Source organism: Hypanus sabinus, chromosome 12, assembly GCF_030144855.1.
Source record: "Hypanus sabinus isolate sHypSab1 chromosome 12, sHypSab1.hap1, whole genome shotgun sequence".
NCBI lineage: Eukaryota > Metazoa > Chordata > Chondrichthyes > Myliobatiformes > Dasyatidae > Hypanus > Hypanus sabinus.
Genome location: NC_082717.1, coordinates 77,415,058 through 77,430,863, shown reverse-complemented (window position 1 = coordinate 77,430,863; position 15,806 = coordinate 77,415,058). Strand labels below are relative to the sequence as shown.

At 41.0% G+C, this 15,806-nt stretch overlaps 1 long non-coding RNA gene across 1 annotated transcript in view; it reads left to right on the top strand.

Moving 5' to 3' along the window:
- Positions 1-9,243, top strand: part of LOC132403033 (uncharacterized) — a 43,164-nt gene extending 33,921 nt beyond the window's left edge. Inside the window, exon 3 of the long non-coding RNA XR_009515166.1 lies at positions 8,486-9,243. This is a non-coding gene — a long non-coding RNA (uncharacterized LOC132403033). The remainder of the gene's footprint in view (positions 1-8,485) is intronic.
- Positions 9,244-15,806: the final 6,563 nt, after the last annotated feature.

The window sequence follows — 15,806 nt, the reverse complement described above, 5'->3', positions numbered from 1 at the left end:
TTAATTTTTTTCTGCCAAAGTGCATGACCATGCACTTTCTGACACTGTATTCCATCTGACTCTTCTTTGCCCATTCTCCTAATCTGCCTAAGCCCTTCTGTAGCCTCTCTACTTCCTCGGAACTACTTGCCCCTCCAGCTATCTTCATGTTGTCTGCAAATTTCCCAACAAAGCCATCAAACAAATCATCCAAAGCACTGACATATAAAGTAAAAAAAAAATCAGTCCTGGTACAGATCCCTGTCGAAAATCACTAGTCACTGGCAGCCAACCAGAAAAGACTCCTTTTATTCACACTCTTTGCTTCTTGCCAATCCGCCACTGCTTTATCCATGCTAGAATCTTTCCTGTAATACCGTAGGCTCGAAGCTTGTTAAACAGCCTCATGTATGGCACCTTGCCAAAGGCCTTCTGAACATCTAAGTACATCTATCCTGTCTATCCTGTGCACTGAGCATGTGGCTGATGTGTTAATCATTGCCATCAGAATGATCATCCCTGATGTCTCTTTGTCTATACTGCTCTAATTCCAACAGCAGCTGTCTGACCATCCACAGCTGGTTTGTTTTGGTACACTGCCCTAATCGTGCTCCTCCTCTATTGCCCACGAAGTGCTACCTTTTCAAGCTGTAGCCTCCAGATGTTACCATACACTGGCATCTGGAGAACGCCCCTTCCTATGGACCATTAGTGTGTTATTCCTCCAGACATAACTTGTACTGTGGGCTTCATGGTCACTGAGGCATTATTTTCAGAGCAATGGACATATGCAGTTACGTTCTGTTTCAATGATTTTCTGTTCATAGGTCATTAGAGCCTCAAACATATGACTTGCATTTTGCTTCCAAAATCTCTATCCTGTTAAGGTGCAAACAAGATGACAAGCAATGGATAAGGTGAGATATCATGGCTTGACAAGGAGAAGCGGTTTGATTGTTATCACTTAGCATCATGCATAATTCATCAGTTTATCATTAGCAGGTACATTAATAAACCAAAAATAAAACTTCCATTTGTGTAGCACCCACCTTTTCCTTAGAAAGCCAGAACGCAAATCCCAAGTAAAATATTGACTTTGAAATGCAGTCTGTTATGTAAACAATTGGGTCATAAAAGGCCCCCAGAACAGTATTGTATGCTCTGGGAGTGTTTCTGGAGGATGGATATAGGTGAGGTCAGATGAGCTTGCTGCTTTCCTTTTAATGCTGTTCTGCAATCTTTAACATTCATACAAGGGCAGGCAGTCACTAGCAGATATTCTGTGGAAGGGTTTGAACCCCTGACCTAGAAGAGACTATAAGACAAACAAGCACGATGAAGTAAAACTTACAAGAATTTTTTTTAAATATGCCGCGTAAGACAAATAACTGAGAAATGTGTAAAAGAGAAATCATGGGAAACACTGAGCAGGTGACACTTTGTTAGAACTAGAGGGTGCCTGGCAGTCTGCAATGAATAACTGGACTGAAGAATAATGTTTGTAGTGGTTCTGGTGAAGGATTATTAATCTGTTGTTTGTAGTGTATGAAATTTGAGTAATATTGTAAATATATTATTTGGTTAAGCATTCTCCATTTGTTTACATCATTCATTATGAGTTTGGTGTAAGAAGTACGTGAATGGCATCCGTCGTTATGCCACTTTGTCATATGTGCGCACCTCAGTATAGAAAACAAACCAAGTACACAGGTACCCTCTGCTCCTGTTGCTTTCAATTTGATTCATTTCTGGAGTTACAAAACATAACAATGTTGATCCAGCCTGGAGGAACTCAGCAGGCCAGGCAGCATCTATGGAAGAGAGTAAACAGTTGATGGTTTGGGCCGAGACCCTTCTTGGGGACTGAAAAGGAAGGGAAGAAGTTGGAGGAGGAAGTTGGAGGGAAGGCAGGAAGAAGTGTAAGGTGGCAAATGACAGGTGAAACCAGGAGAGGGGGAGGATGTGAAGTAAAGAGCTGGGAAGTTGATTGGTGAAAGAGATAAAGGGCTGGAGGAGGGGTTTCCACAGACGCAGCTTGGCCAGTTTGATGTCCTTTGACTGCTCAGCCCGACACTCAACAGAAAACTTTGGCATTGATTTTTAATCATAATATACCACACTGCTGGCTGTTTTCAAGTGATGTATGGTAATTGCGCAATGCACGGCAGATATTTTATCAGAGTATTTATTGACAATACTAGATCAGCTTGTGATGTGGCACAGAGTGTACATATCTCACAGCAAACAGAAGGAAACAGAAATTAGATCAACTTCCCCCTTTCAAAGTGGGGCATTTCCTCCAGAAAATATGGTCAATGTAGGACAACGTATGGTCAATATATAAATCTTGTGTTTAAAATCAGCCACACGATTCTCAGAATATGTGAGCTATCTCACTGTAAAAGCGATGGCCCGCATGCCCTTCCATCGGATGTTTCCTTCTAAGTACATACCCATGAATGAATCAATGACAGCAGATTTCCATAGTCCACAACAATTGTCACTGAGAAAACAAAATGCCCTAAATGACAGGGATTTTTTTTCTCTGTTTTTGCAATTTTGTAGATAAGGATATAGAGAAAGCACTTGCAATTTTGCCATGCTCAGTAAAGAAATGCTTGTTCACTCCTTTATAAAAGACACTGAAGATCCCCCTGTATAAGGAAAACCTTTGCTTCAATCTTTTCTCTTTCGATGCTGACGATTTCTTCCTTCTCAGTATCTTGGATATTTCCTCTCTGGCTTTGTACGTACTGAGGTGGTGGACATAGGAACTGCTGACACTTCCTCTAAGGGGCCTGAGATGATGTGTGGAAGGGTAGTTGGCGAGGTGATGCACTCTTTCTGCCACTTATGCAGGGTCTCTGTGTCACATCATTGCATGGATAAGGTTCCTAATACTACTCCAAATACTCCTTCTCTTAGAATTTATAGTCCTAGGATTAAATTAGAGTGTGGTAATTTTTCAACAAGCCTATTGAGTCTATTCCTCTACTTATCTACTCCTGTGACAGAGTTCACTCTCTCTGTTTGCTGAATCCATTGTCAGACATAGGATAGCTTTGACCTGCACAATGGAACTAGCTGAGTGTAATTGAAGTCTCAGTGCTGGGGATCTTATCTAGGAAAGGACACTGATGTTGGTTTGCTGATGTTCCAGTGAATTTGGATGATTTTAAGTTTTCAGCTTTGGTATTCCCCTTCTAGAGCCTTGAGCTGCCTACTGCAGGAAGTAATGGTCTCTGAAGTATATTGGAGAGCATGGTTAACAGGGTTTTGGACTGACTCTAAGGCTTTAAGCTGCAGACACCTGTATCCCCAGTCAACTAAAGATTACGTTGGTGTATTAAAAACAGCAGTGATTTTCATTTTGCTGAAAGGTAGTCCCTGAGAAAATGGTCCACGTTTTCCAGGATTTCATCATGTCAGACAGTCGGACAATTTGGTAAGCACTTTGGTCCTTCAGAAGTTGAGTAAATGAATCAACGGTGGCTTGGAGTTTGATCTGTGGCCGAGTACAGATCGCCTGCACACTGTAGCTCAGACTGAAGACTGTGTGACCATGGATCTGGAACAGCTGGAACAGTTTCCCATTGGTTCTGAATCATGGAAATGCAGACTGATACAACAGGAAAAGATGGCATTCATCCAATTTATGTGTTTGCAGGCTATGGGGAAAAACTAGGAGCTCAATCTCCACGCCCGAAAGAGCTACCCTCTAGCTCAATTCCACTAACATTTCTGCATTGCCTGCAAACTCTGAAATAAATTGGGTGCAGTAGAATATTGGCATTATCTATAGCATTGTCAATGATATTGATCTGAAGTGTTATTTAGTAGTAGTAATTTAAAATATCTACATTTTGATTGCATGAAAATATTTATTTATTATTCTTATCTCTTGGATTAAACTGAAGATCAGACAGGATATCTGAGTTATAAAGTCGAGAGATTCTGGAATTCCAGAGCAACACCCACAAAATGCTAGAGGGGCTCAGCAGATCAGGCAGCATCCATAGAAATGAAAAAAAAAGTCAGTGTTGTGGGTCAAGAACCTTCATCAGCTCTGGAAAGAAAGGGGGAAGATACCAGAAAAGGCAAGGGGAGGGAAAGGAAGACAAGCTAGAAGGTGACAGGAGATGCCAGATGGGTGGGACAAAATCATGGTCTGGAGAAGAAGGAATCTGATATGAGAGGAGAATGGACCATGGGAGAAAGGGAAGGAGAGGCACCAGGGGTCAGTGATAATCAGGTAAGAACAGGTCAAAGGCCAGAATGGGGAACAGAAGAAAAGGGAAGAGGGAAATTCTGTTTTTTTTTTCAGATGGAATGGAGGTTCTCAACAAAGTAGTCCCCCAATATACATCGGGTCTCACCAATGTAGAGGAGGCTATCTCAGGATCACTAGATATAATAGACAACCCCAACAGATTCACAGGTGAAGTGTTGCCTCACCTGGAAGGACAGTTTGGGGCCCAGCATGGAGGTGAGGGGGGAGGTGAATGGCAGGTGTTGCACTTCTGTCACTTGCAGGGATACGTACCAGGAGGGAGATTAGTGGGGAAGAATGAAAGGACAAGGGAATCACAGTGGGGCAATCCCTGTAGAGAGCAAAGACTAGGGGGGAGGTCATTTGAATTCTCTGTAACTCCCATCAGTTCCATATCATTCACAAGATAGCTGTTGTCAACATTCATAGGCCTTCACAATCTGTGTTCCTTATCTGAACATAGAACAGTACTGCACATGACGGTGTCCTGAACTTACGGCACATGACGTTGTCCTGAACTTACATACTCCAAGAACAAACTTTCCTTCCCACTTAGCCCTCCATTTTTCTCTCATCCTTGAAGCTCTTACATCTCCTTAATATGTCTGCCTCCACCACCAACCCTATCCAAATGTTTCACACACCTGCTGGTAAACAACCTACCTCTGACATCCCCACCACCAACCCCCCCACCCCAGCTAAACTTTCCTCCTTCAAATTATGCCGCCTTGTAGTAGGCATTTCCACCCTGAAATATCGTCCGGCTGTCTATGCCTCCACCATTTGATACACATCTATCAGGTCACCTCTCAGCCTCCTTCACTTCAAACAGAAAAGCTCTAGCTCAGTCAAGCTTTTTAATTTGACATGCTCTCTGATCCAGGCAGAATTCTGGTAGAACTCCCTGCTCCCTCCCTAAAGTTTCCACATCTTTCCTATAACTGGTATATTGTGGATACTTACGGGTTGCCAGCTTAATCCATCAGGATGTGCATTATATGGTGGGTTTTTTAAAAGGGTTTTCTAGTCAAGTTAAATTCAGTTTTCTGCTATTTTCATGATCCCATGCTTAAAGTTAGCAATTGCTCTCCCATTAACTATGATTCATTAGCACTCTACTTATCAATTCTAAAATAAAGTATTTGGCCATCTGAAGAGAACACTTCCAGAACACAAAGAGTGAATCGCTGTGGATTTACTGGCAAAATTTATAAATTTTAGATCTTTGGTTGGATGGAGTTAAAAACAATTCAGTGAAAGCTTGATTTCCTATGTACATTCAACACACCCTAACCAACAATTGTTTTCAATAATTAGGCCATAACATTAAAATACTTCTTCGCTTGGCTTGTTGGTTTAAAAAAAATGCTTGTTATTGCGTTAGCATGAGTGGGTGCTTTTGGTTGCATCAACATATTTCGTGCTAAGGATCTATGATTTGTTGCATCACAGTGAGGTGGCAACATGGTTATGTTTCTTAGCACAAACATGAGAAAATCTGCATATGCTGGAATCGAAGCAATGCGCAAAAAATATTTTTCAGCATTGTGTGCAGTCACCACGTTTTATATCTTTGTTTATGGTTGTGTATTAGCACTGGTGGGGCAAGTAAAATTATTTCATTGTCAACAGTGAAACCCACTTGATTTGGAGAAATGACCAAAAAGCTGGAACCAATGGACCTGAATGAAGAAACGAGGGGAAAATGAAAGAACAGTCAGCTGATCTTCACCAGCAATTAAGTGCAGGCTGGCTGGAGTAATATGGCATGGAGGAATGAGTTCTGTTGCCCATTGTTTTGGTTGACACACAATGGTTTAGATCAAGTGGGGGCAGACTGCACTGTCTACTGATTTGTACCTATCTCTCCTGCAAGAAACTGAGAGGAAATTACAGGATGAGAAAAAATGCAGGTGTCAATTCATTGTTGCATTTTGTCCATAAATCAAAAAGTTAAAGGCTCAAGCCCTACGTGCTCAAGATTAACACCCACGCCAGTGTACAAAGGAAATGCTCCATTGCTGCAGTCCATGCAGTTGGTGAAATCCTCAACAGGGGTTCCACCCAGTCAAGTAGAAGAGCAAGGTTTTTACAGTGAAAGATAGTCACAGAGTCTGGTTTTGAAAACAGTCTTACTACTGTGTCCTTAACTATTCTGTCTTCAGAAGTACTGGCCTTGATCATGTTCCTGGTGGGGATCAGCAAGAATTACTGGACCAATTAAACATGAGGAAAAATTTGTGATGTTTAGCTTGGAGCCCTCTTGTGCAATAATCAGCCAGGATGAGATCAGTAGGAACATAATTTGTTTTTTTCTGAGTTGATTACCTTATACATTTAATTCTATTATGTGCATAAACATAGAATTTCATTGTTTCTTTAAATATACAACCAAATACAGCCTTGCGGTTGGTAAAGAATTTGATAGCTCTTTGGTTATCATCTTTGCCACATTGACTGCTGGAACAGCAGCACTAGGTTCAAGCCTTGGGATGGTGCAAACTGGTTTAGGACAAGATCTGCCTTGCCCAGGATGAGTCCCACTTCCAGCAGCATCTGTGACCTTCAGGTATACAAGAGCAGCAATAGCTACACAGCTCATCACAGAAGATGTAGACTTCTTTCTTTTGGGCTGTAGATACCAGAATTGTTATGTAGGTTCTTGGAACCTTCAAACCTTTAAAATCCTGATGTATTTCTATTGTGTGCTTCAAATTGAAATCCAAATTATTTGTGCAGGAAATTATATTTAAAAACAGCTTATGTACAGTAAGTGATATTCATACAAAGCAAACTGAATCTAGAGGCCAGAATGCACCTTAACATGCATAGTAAGGTCCTCCTAATTACCATCTCGGACCTTGTCAAAATTTGGAGAGTTGCCCCAAAGGCTGGTCAAATGGTGGAGTATGCTCCTCTATCTTATATTCTAATATCCTTTCAATAGAACTGTTTGTCAATTGATTGGATCCTAATACAGAGACAATGGTAGAACTTCACTTTCTCAGAAAAGGAATAGTTAAAAATATATTTTCAAATATAATGCTTTTGTGCAGAAGTGTTTACTGGAATCCTACAATCCAATCAGTTGTCCTACAAATAAAGAACAAAACACAAGGAAGTGGTAAAATCCAGGTTTAAATATGTTTTTCAATGAGAATCCTATAAAGATGGGAGTTGCTGTATCATCACCACTTCAAGGAAGGGGAAGAGTAGGTGGTTAGGTAGAGAGGTAGTAAATCTGGTAAGATGGTGTAGTGTTAAACATAGTGCCAACTCCAGGTCTAATCGAAGTGATAATTATTCATCCTTTACATCTTTTTTTTATAATCACAAGACAGTAAGGACATTAAGTACTGTGGGACTATCCCATCAGCAATTTGCTGAATAGGACTTAATGCATACAATAGTTGTGTTTTTCTCCCGGAATTGCTGCATACCGTTGATGCGCCGAGTGGCTGCCTTGGGCATCTTTATCCTAACACCCTGCTGCTCATTGTAGTGAGGAATACTGCAAGCTCAGTTCACTGCTTCATTGGTGAGACCAAAAGTGGGGAAGCTGTGTTAGCTTGGTTGTGATAGTGACTAGGTCCTCATGCCATAAGAGTCGTGTGTTGCAGCCACCCAGGGGAGGAGACGCTGGAGGTAGTGTGGGAGAGAGCAGAAGCTTCAATGTGTCCACTGGAATCCATACTGGTTGGGGGGCAGGCCTCTCCCATTTGTGCTGCCCTCCAGTGTTCATTTGGTGGAGGAACAAGCTGAACCAGGACGACTTCCCAACAACCTGCAGGCCATACCACTCAGGAACTTGGGCTATACTTATATATATATATTTTTTTTTTTTCATTATGATTCTGCACTTTTTCTGCTATCATAGCCAAGTATGCTATTTGTGCAGTGTGTCATGTGCTGTTGGTAATGTGTTTTGCACCTTGGTCCTGAAGGAACTCTGTTTTGTTTGTCTAAATTCACATGTCATGCTTTGGTTAAGAATTTGTTTAATTGTATTTCTACTGCTATGCTGTAAGGTATTTTCATTTCAGCAGTTTTTCTGCAAACACTGTGTGTTCTGTTAGTTAAGCTTCAGAGACCAGTATTTTGGCTTCAGCCGAGATAAGGATTGTCTGCACAGCCTAGGAATGTGGTGTCAGCCGATCGGGGAGCATGCCACGGAGCATCCAAGAGGGGGATCAGATTTCCAAGGGACAGGTTCTGATTTTGGATCTTTGTTGGCAGGAGTTTGTGGAGTGGTGCCCAAGGAAGGATACTCGCAGAATGCTGCTCGAAGGAGAGACCCATTGTAAGAAGTGCTTTGTGCAGAAGAATGATTCCAGCAAGAAGTACCAATACTCCTGAGTTTGCCAGTTCGTTCAAAATGGTGTTCGAGGGAATCTCGAACTGTGGCTGGTGTCTGTCATGCAGAACACTGGTTCAGCGTGTGAGTAATCAGAGCGAAGCACCCAATTACTCCAGTAATGAGCTCCAACATGCATGTGCACACTTAGACTGGTTTAACTGTACAGGGTCCTTCTCTCCCTTTTTGTTAAGGTCCAAATATCTGTAAATACACTTTCACTTTAATTTGATGCTGGGGTAAGGTCTATTATTTATGGGTGAATGATAATTTTGTATCTGGCAGCATTTACACAGACTTCACCGCAATTTTCTTTCCCTCATTGGAACATTCCAACTTCCCTGACTGGCTGAACCTGAAGCACACCAACCCTAGAAGTGTGTTGCTTACAGGAGGTGGCCTTCTCACCGTTACCCGTGCAATACTGCGTCACGTGGCTGTCAGCCAGAGATAGCTAATGGGCCCAGTTTGTCACAAGCCACGGTGAGAGAGTGACACACAAATGGTTGAATGATAACTAAACTTGAACTTGGAGCTTTGAGGAAATGATTCCATGTGGCAACAACTGCAGGAAAAACGAGGGAAAGTAAAGAGGAGGAAAAATATATGCCACCATTACTCCATTCCTACCCTCCCAAATCGCCACAGTGATGGTTGACATAGATCTGCACAGCTTGCATAGACTCTAAGTGGCTCCATCAGGTGCAGGTTGCTCATGCTAGCAGACATTACATCTCTTTCTGCTCTGCAATAGGTAGAAAGACTTCTATAAGTTATGGGACTCAGAAATATCCTGATGGTTGAAAACTTAGCCAGAACACAAAACGTTCATGTATCAGCAGGAACTGTACAGTATAGGTCATGTCTACTTGCGGACCAGGTTCAGGAGCTGTTTTACTGTGAATTGTATAAGGAGGTAATGAGTTGTAGCTTTAACAGCCATTTCAGTCAGTAAGTGCAGAAATTGGCATCATTTGCCAGATGGTATCATTAGCTGACTGACCAATGGTGGACAATTGTGATATCGAATTGCATTCCGAAGTGACAAGGCCAATTTCCTGATGGTCATTGATCAACCCAGAAAAAGACTGCCAATGTCATCCAAGATACACACAATGGGTCTCATGCACAATTTACGGGTAAAAAAATGGGACAGATAGATCTAGTTTCCAGTCATTTAAGTTCATTGTCTTTGCAGGAAGAAATGGAACCTCCTTTATGTGCAACACATTGTTTTCTAAATTCCACTTGAAGGAGCAGTTAATAACTCTATTATGGTTGGAGTGAAATCTATGAGGTGGGGCACTAGAGCATTCATATTGCTTCTCTTTATATTTCTTGTTCCAAGTCCTGCAAACTGAGCACAGACTTTCTGTGGATGAGAGTCTCACCTCTGTTTGGAGAGATCAGCAGTTTGATTAATAAGGAAAATGTCACGGACGACTATACTAAGAAAACCTCACACCTCTATGTTGTCCTCCTGATGTGCACCGCCATGGCATCTCTTTAACGGATATTTTTCTTCCTCAACTAGCGTTGAATGTTAAGAGCCGCTATTTTTGTGTGCTAAGTGGAATACTATTTGTCTCAGTCCTCAACTACTTTTTCTGGTACTGTTTTCCTCTCACATACCGTAGAACTTGAAAATCTCATTATTTTTGCTGTCAATTTCTACACTGCCCTCATGTGAACACAGTCTGACCCTGACTCCTCCCTCCCTTTTTTTTTATCTCTGTGTCACCATTTCAGGAGATAGGCTCCCCACAAACAACCATTACAAGCTCACAGGCTCCTGCAGCTAACTTGGCTAACATTCCACCCACCCTGTCTCCAGTTGAGGACTCCATTCTCCCTGTTCCTCTGCCTCCACCACCTTTGCCCTTGTGATGAGGTGTTGCACACAGGAGCATCTTTTCTTTGATCTGTGGCTTCCCACTGCTGTGCCTTGACCACTTCTCATCTATCTCCCACACCTCTTGCCTCCCCTCTCCCATCAGAAATCCTCACTTTCCAGCCCACCAGCCTCTGTAATCCTTTACAATTTCCATCAATTCCAACAAGATTCCATAATCAAGCACATTTTACCCCATTACCCCCCACAACACACAATCCTATTTTAAGGCATTTTAAAGGGATTGTTTTCTTCTGACTCCCTACTCTGCTTTACCATCCCCATCAACCACTCCTTGACTTAGGGCACGCCTCAATCCTGTCTGCCACCCATACACCTGCACTCCTTTCCTTCCAACCATATCAGGACTTAGTAGCTTTTCAGAATGAGCAAGTGATCCAGATGCACTTTTAATGATCTGTGTACTGCATTGGATGATCACAACATGGCCTCCCCTGCATTGGGGAAACCAAACATAGATTAGTGATGGCTTTGTGAAGCATCTGCATTCCACCTGTCTTCTGTCTTGTCTTGCACTTTGCTTCACCATCCTAGTCCTATTCCAACCTGTTACTCAGTGGCCTTCAGTGCTGTTACCGCAGCTTCCAAGGCAAACTTCATGCTCCACTTTATCTTCCATCTGGGCACTTTGGAACCTTCCAGACTCAGTACTGCATTCGTCACCTTTAGGAAACCCCACTCTTTCTGCATCAACATTGGCCATTTCTGTCAGTCATCTATCTGTAATTTTTGGCTCACTTCCACCACATCAACTAATTGGTTTCATTCTGTCAGAGATGTCCCTTTAGCCTCCTAAATCCTCCCCACCACTTCTGCTACTGGAAACCAACTGTTATTCTCTCTTTGCAAGTTCCAATGAAGTGTCTCAGACCTGAAACATGAACTCCATTCCTCTTTCACAGATGCTGACTGACCTGTTGAGTATTTCTGTCATGTCTGCCTTACTCCAGTTTAACCTTAATATTGGATTATTATAAGAACATAAGAAATAGGAACAGGAGTTGACCATCTGACCCATCAAGTCTGCCCTGCCATTTAACAAGATCAAAGCTGATCTGACAGTAAACTCAACGCCATCTACCCCCCTTTTCCCCATAACTCTTAATTCCCCTACTATGTAAAAATCTATCTAACAATATCTTAAATATATTTAGTGAAGAAGCCTCAACCACTTCCCTGGGCAGAAAATTCCACAGATTTACCATGCTCTGGGAAAAACAGTTTCTCCTCATCTCCATCTTAAATCTTCTCCCCTGAATCCTGAGGCAATGTCCCATAGTTGTAGTCTCACCTACCAATGGAAACGACTTTTCTACTTCTATCTTATCTATCCCTTTCAAAATTTTGTATATTTCTATAAGATCCCTGCTCATTCTTTTGAATTCCAGAGAGTATAGTCCCTCAATCTCTCCTCACAGGTTAACCCCTTCATCTCTGGAATCAACCTGGTGAACCTCCTCTACACTGCCTCCAAAACCAGTATATCCTTCCTCAAGTATGGAGACCAGAACTGCACACAGTACTCCAGGTGCAGCCTCACCAATACCGTGTATAGTTGTAGCATAACCTCCCTGTCCTTGAATTCAATCCCTCTCACAATGGCCAATATTCTGTTTGCCTTCTTAATAACCTGTTGTACCTTCAAGCCAACTTTTTGTGATCCATGCACAAGTACTCCCAAGTCCCTTTGCACAACAGCATGCTGCAATCTTTCACCATTTAAATAATAACATGCTCTTCTATTATTCCTTCCGTTCATTCCTTCTATCATTGTCCTTAATGTCTTTGTGTTGGAGTTCTAAACCAATCAATAAATTAATTGTATTTGATCCAACATATTTGAGGTGCAGTTATTTTCTTACATTAGCAATAAATTAATTTGGTTCAGTCCAAGTCCATTTGCCTTCCAGCCTATATATTAGCAGTTACTTTAATCTTTATTCAGGTCCTGGTGTCAATAGTTGATGTCTGAAATAAATTAATATTTTTTTTTAAAAAGGTTTAATCTGATACCTTGCAAATTATTATTGGCATAAGTTATAGGCAACATGATACTTTAGCAGCTTGAATTATGTAGAGTGAAAATCAAGCAAGTACTAAACCCTTGGAAGAATATTTATGTCATTATTTCAATGCTCATTTTTAGGAATTAAGAGATATTACAATTCAAAAAAATGTGTCTAATCAGTTTTCGCCTTAGCTTGAGATGGAGAGAATGCATTAAATGTATAATACATAAAAGAATGTAAATGTTGCACAGAGTCAAGGAACACATACTTTTTTTGAGCAACTAAGTCTTATTAAAGTAAGGCTAAAAGCAGATCGGTGGTCAGAATTATACATTGCACTTACTCTGCAAGCAGAGTCAATGCCGATTTTTTTAAGAGAGCATAAAGAACAAGTTTCATCAGACTTGCTTAACCTGCCTTTTACATTGCCCATCACCTGTTACCTACTGGCTCACCCTCCTTTCCCTTTTCCCCATCTTTTTATATTGGCTCCTTCCACCTTCCATTCCAGCTCTGATGAAGGCCCTCCATAGATGCTGCCTGACCTCCTGCATTCCTTCAGCATTTCGTGTGGGATACTCTAGATTTCCAACATCTGCAGAATCTCTGTATTTTACATTGTGGTGTTTTTGACATGTTTTTACGTGTTCCTTTGTACAAGTGTGTTTAGCGGCATTTAAAAACCACGGGATGTTCCCACAGGTCAGGTGCATACCGGGTGCAAGAAAAAGCATTCTCCAAACCTCTTTCCCATTATTAATAGGCAACTCTCTCCCCCAATTTCCATCTAATGATGTGTTTGCTATCCAATGACAGTGAAGTCCTTTGAACCCTTTGATCACAGTTAGTTATAATGTTTTTGCAGAATAATTTCACCTTCAGAGTAGCATGAAATCAAACTGAACGTGTATTATTAAAAATATATACATATAGTGTTTCTCCCAAGTTGGACCCATTGAATTTCAGCAGTAAAGATCCTCCCGTACTTTTCTTCTTTTTCCTTCCCAGACATGCAGGAAAGCTGTGACAACCTCCCTATTTAAAGTGTCAACCTAGCAGTATATCAGCAAGAGTTTTAATAGTGATGGATGTTTAGATATAATGGGAAAGGGCTTTGGAAAATATTTTGGTTACATTTGGTATGGCTCTGACCTGCATAAAACATCTGTTGTTTTTTTAGATGACACTGAATATCCTTGCACAAGCACAGAGTTAAAAACTTGCCACAGACACCACAATGTAAAAGAAGGAACAGTGTTTGATGCAATTTGGACATTCTCAGATTATATTTAACAACAAATAGAAGCAGAAATTTGAAAATGCCTCTTTAGGCAGGCTCCTCTGTTCATCAAGATCATGGATCATGTCCACATTCCACCTGATTCCTGTATTCTCTGATTAACTCAGTGTTCTAAAATGTAGCAATCTTAGTACTGACTGTATTCATCAATAAGCACCCAAATCATCAGGAGATACGACCCTCATACATAATGGAAGCTATCTTCAACTCATTTCTGAGTGATAACAACTTATCACATGAACGTGGTCACAGTATGTTGACTCCAGCTATAGGAAATAGGCTTTCCCGGTCAATCCGTCTCACAGTTAGGTATCTCACAGTGTTCTCCGCTCAACTATTTTGAAAACTCCTCTAAATATGGGACAATTTCAATTGCTTCTTATAGGCAGCTGCCTCAACCCAGAAATCCTACTAATGCATGTCCTTCACGTTTCACATCCGGGTTCACCTTCACATTCCAGCAAACCTCTTTCTCCTCCCCCCCCCCCCCACCTCTTTTTATTGAGCATTTTCCCTATCCTTCTCAGTTCTGAAGAAGGTTCTTGGACTGAAACGTCAACTGTTTATTCATTTCCGTAGATGCTGCCTGACCTGCTGAGTTCCTCTAGCATTTTATGTGTGTTGCTTTGGATTTCCAGCATCTACAGACTTTCTCGTGTAACTTCTGCAGTAACTTCATATTTCTCATAGTATACTGCACCTGTCATTTGCTTGCCACTAGCTTAACTTCTCCAAGCTTCTTTTCAGATGGTTTGCACCCATGTCATAACTTACTATCCCCCTTTACACAGTGCCTTGTTTTCATGACGCAACATAGACACTCAATAATCATTACATTTATTTTGCATTTAATATTCACATTCAACTGTATAAATTCACTTATTAATTGTTCACACATTGTAGGAGATGCAAACTCATGCAGTGTTCCTCAGTATTCTTTAACGTCAAAACTAGTATTGTGGACTGGTATTCTTATAATTAACCTTTTACAAAATATCATGAACTCCCGATGCAACACAATCAACACTTCTGAAGTATGATTACATTAACAGACAATGAAATATACAAGAACCAAGATGGTAAGAAATATTTCAGAGCATAAGAGAGAAGAGCAAGCTGGCCACATTAGTCTACTCTGTCGTTCAATGGCAACATTGTTCAAGCAGTTGTGACCTCAAAGCTACCTCCCTGCTCTCTCCCCTCACAGTTTCACTTAAGTTCTGTTCAACTGTTGGTCAGTTTTCACCCTGAATATATTCAATGACTCTGTTTAGTTTCCAGGGTAGAACATTTTAAAGAGGTATGACCCTCACAGAGAAGAAATTCCATCTCATGTTATTCTGAAGCTGTGCTTCTGACTTCTGCATAACTCTACCAGGAGAGACATCCCACAGCATGCCCCTGTCAAGTCTCCATCAACCAGAGGCCTTTTATTGGAATTGCAAATTATAAAACATTAATCTCTTCCCTCTCCACAGATGCTGTCAGAGCTGTGAGTGCTTTCAGCATTTTCTGTTTTTATTCCCAACTTCAGTACCTGCAGAACTTTGCAATCTTTAATAAATCCACCAGCTTTATATCCTGATTATCCTTTTGAACAACTAAAGGTTTTGGTTGCACACCAGGTTAAGGTTCCACACCAAATTGCCCCTCTTCAGAAGATTCTCCAAGTATTCTTTTTCAAATAGTTAATGAAAGTGAAACCTCCCCAACCAGACTGATTGGGTTTTGGAATTCTCAATCATTATAGTAGAAGTGGAGTGAAACAACAGAGATGCTTTTCAGGAGAGATTGGGAGGAAGAAGGAAATGGAAGCATTTGTTCTTTGGTTTCAGTTAAAAGGGATGGGAGAAGTTCCATGTATGGGATAAATTCTTTCTGTGCCATAATATTAAGCAAAATGCAAAAACCTTAATAGTAAAAGTCAGTAAAATATTAAAAGGGTTATAATTGACAAGCTTAGAGCCATTAGCTATGGGAAA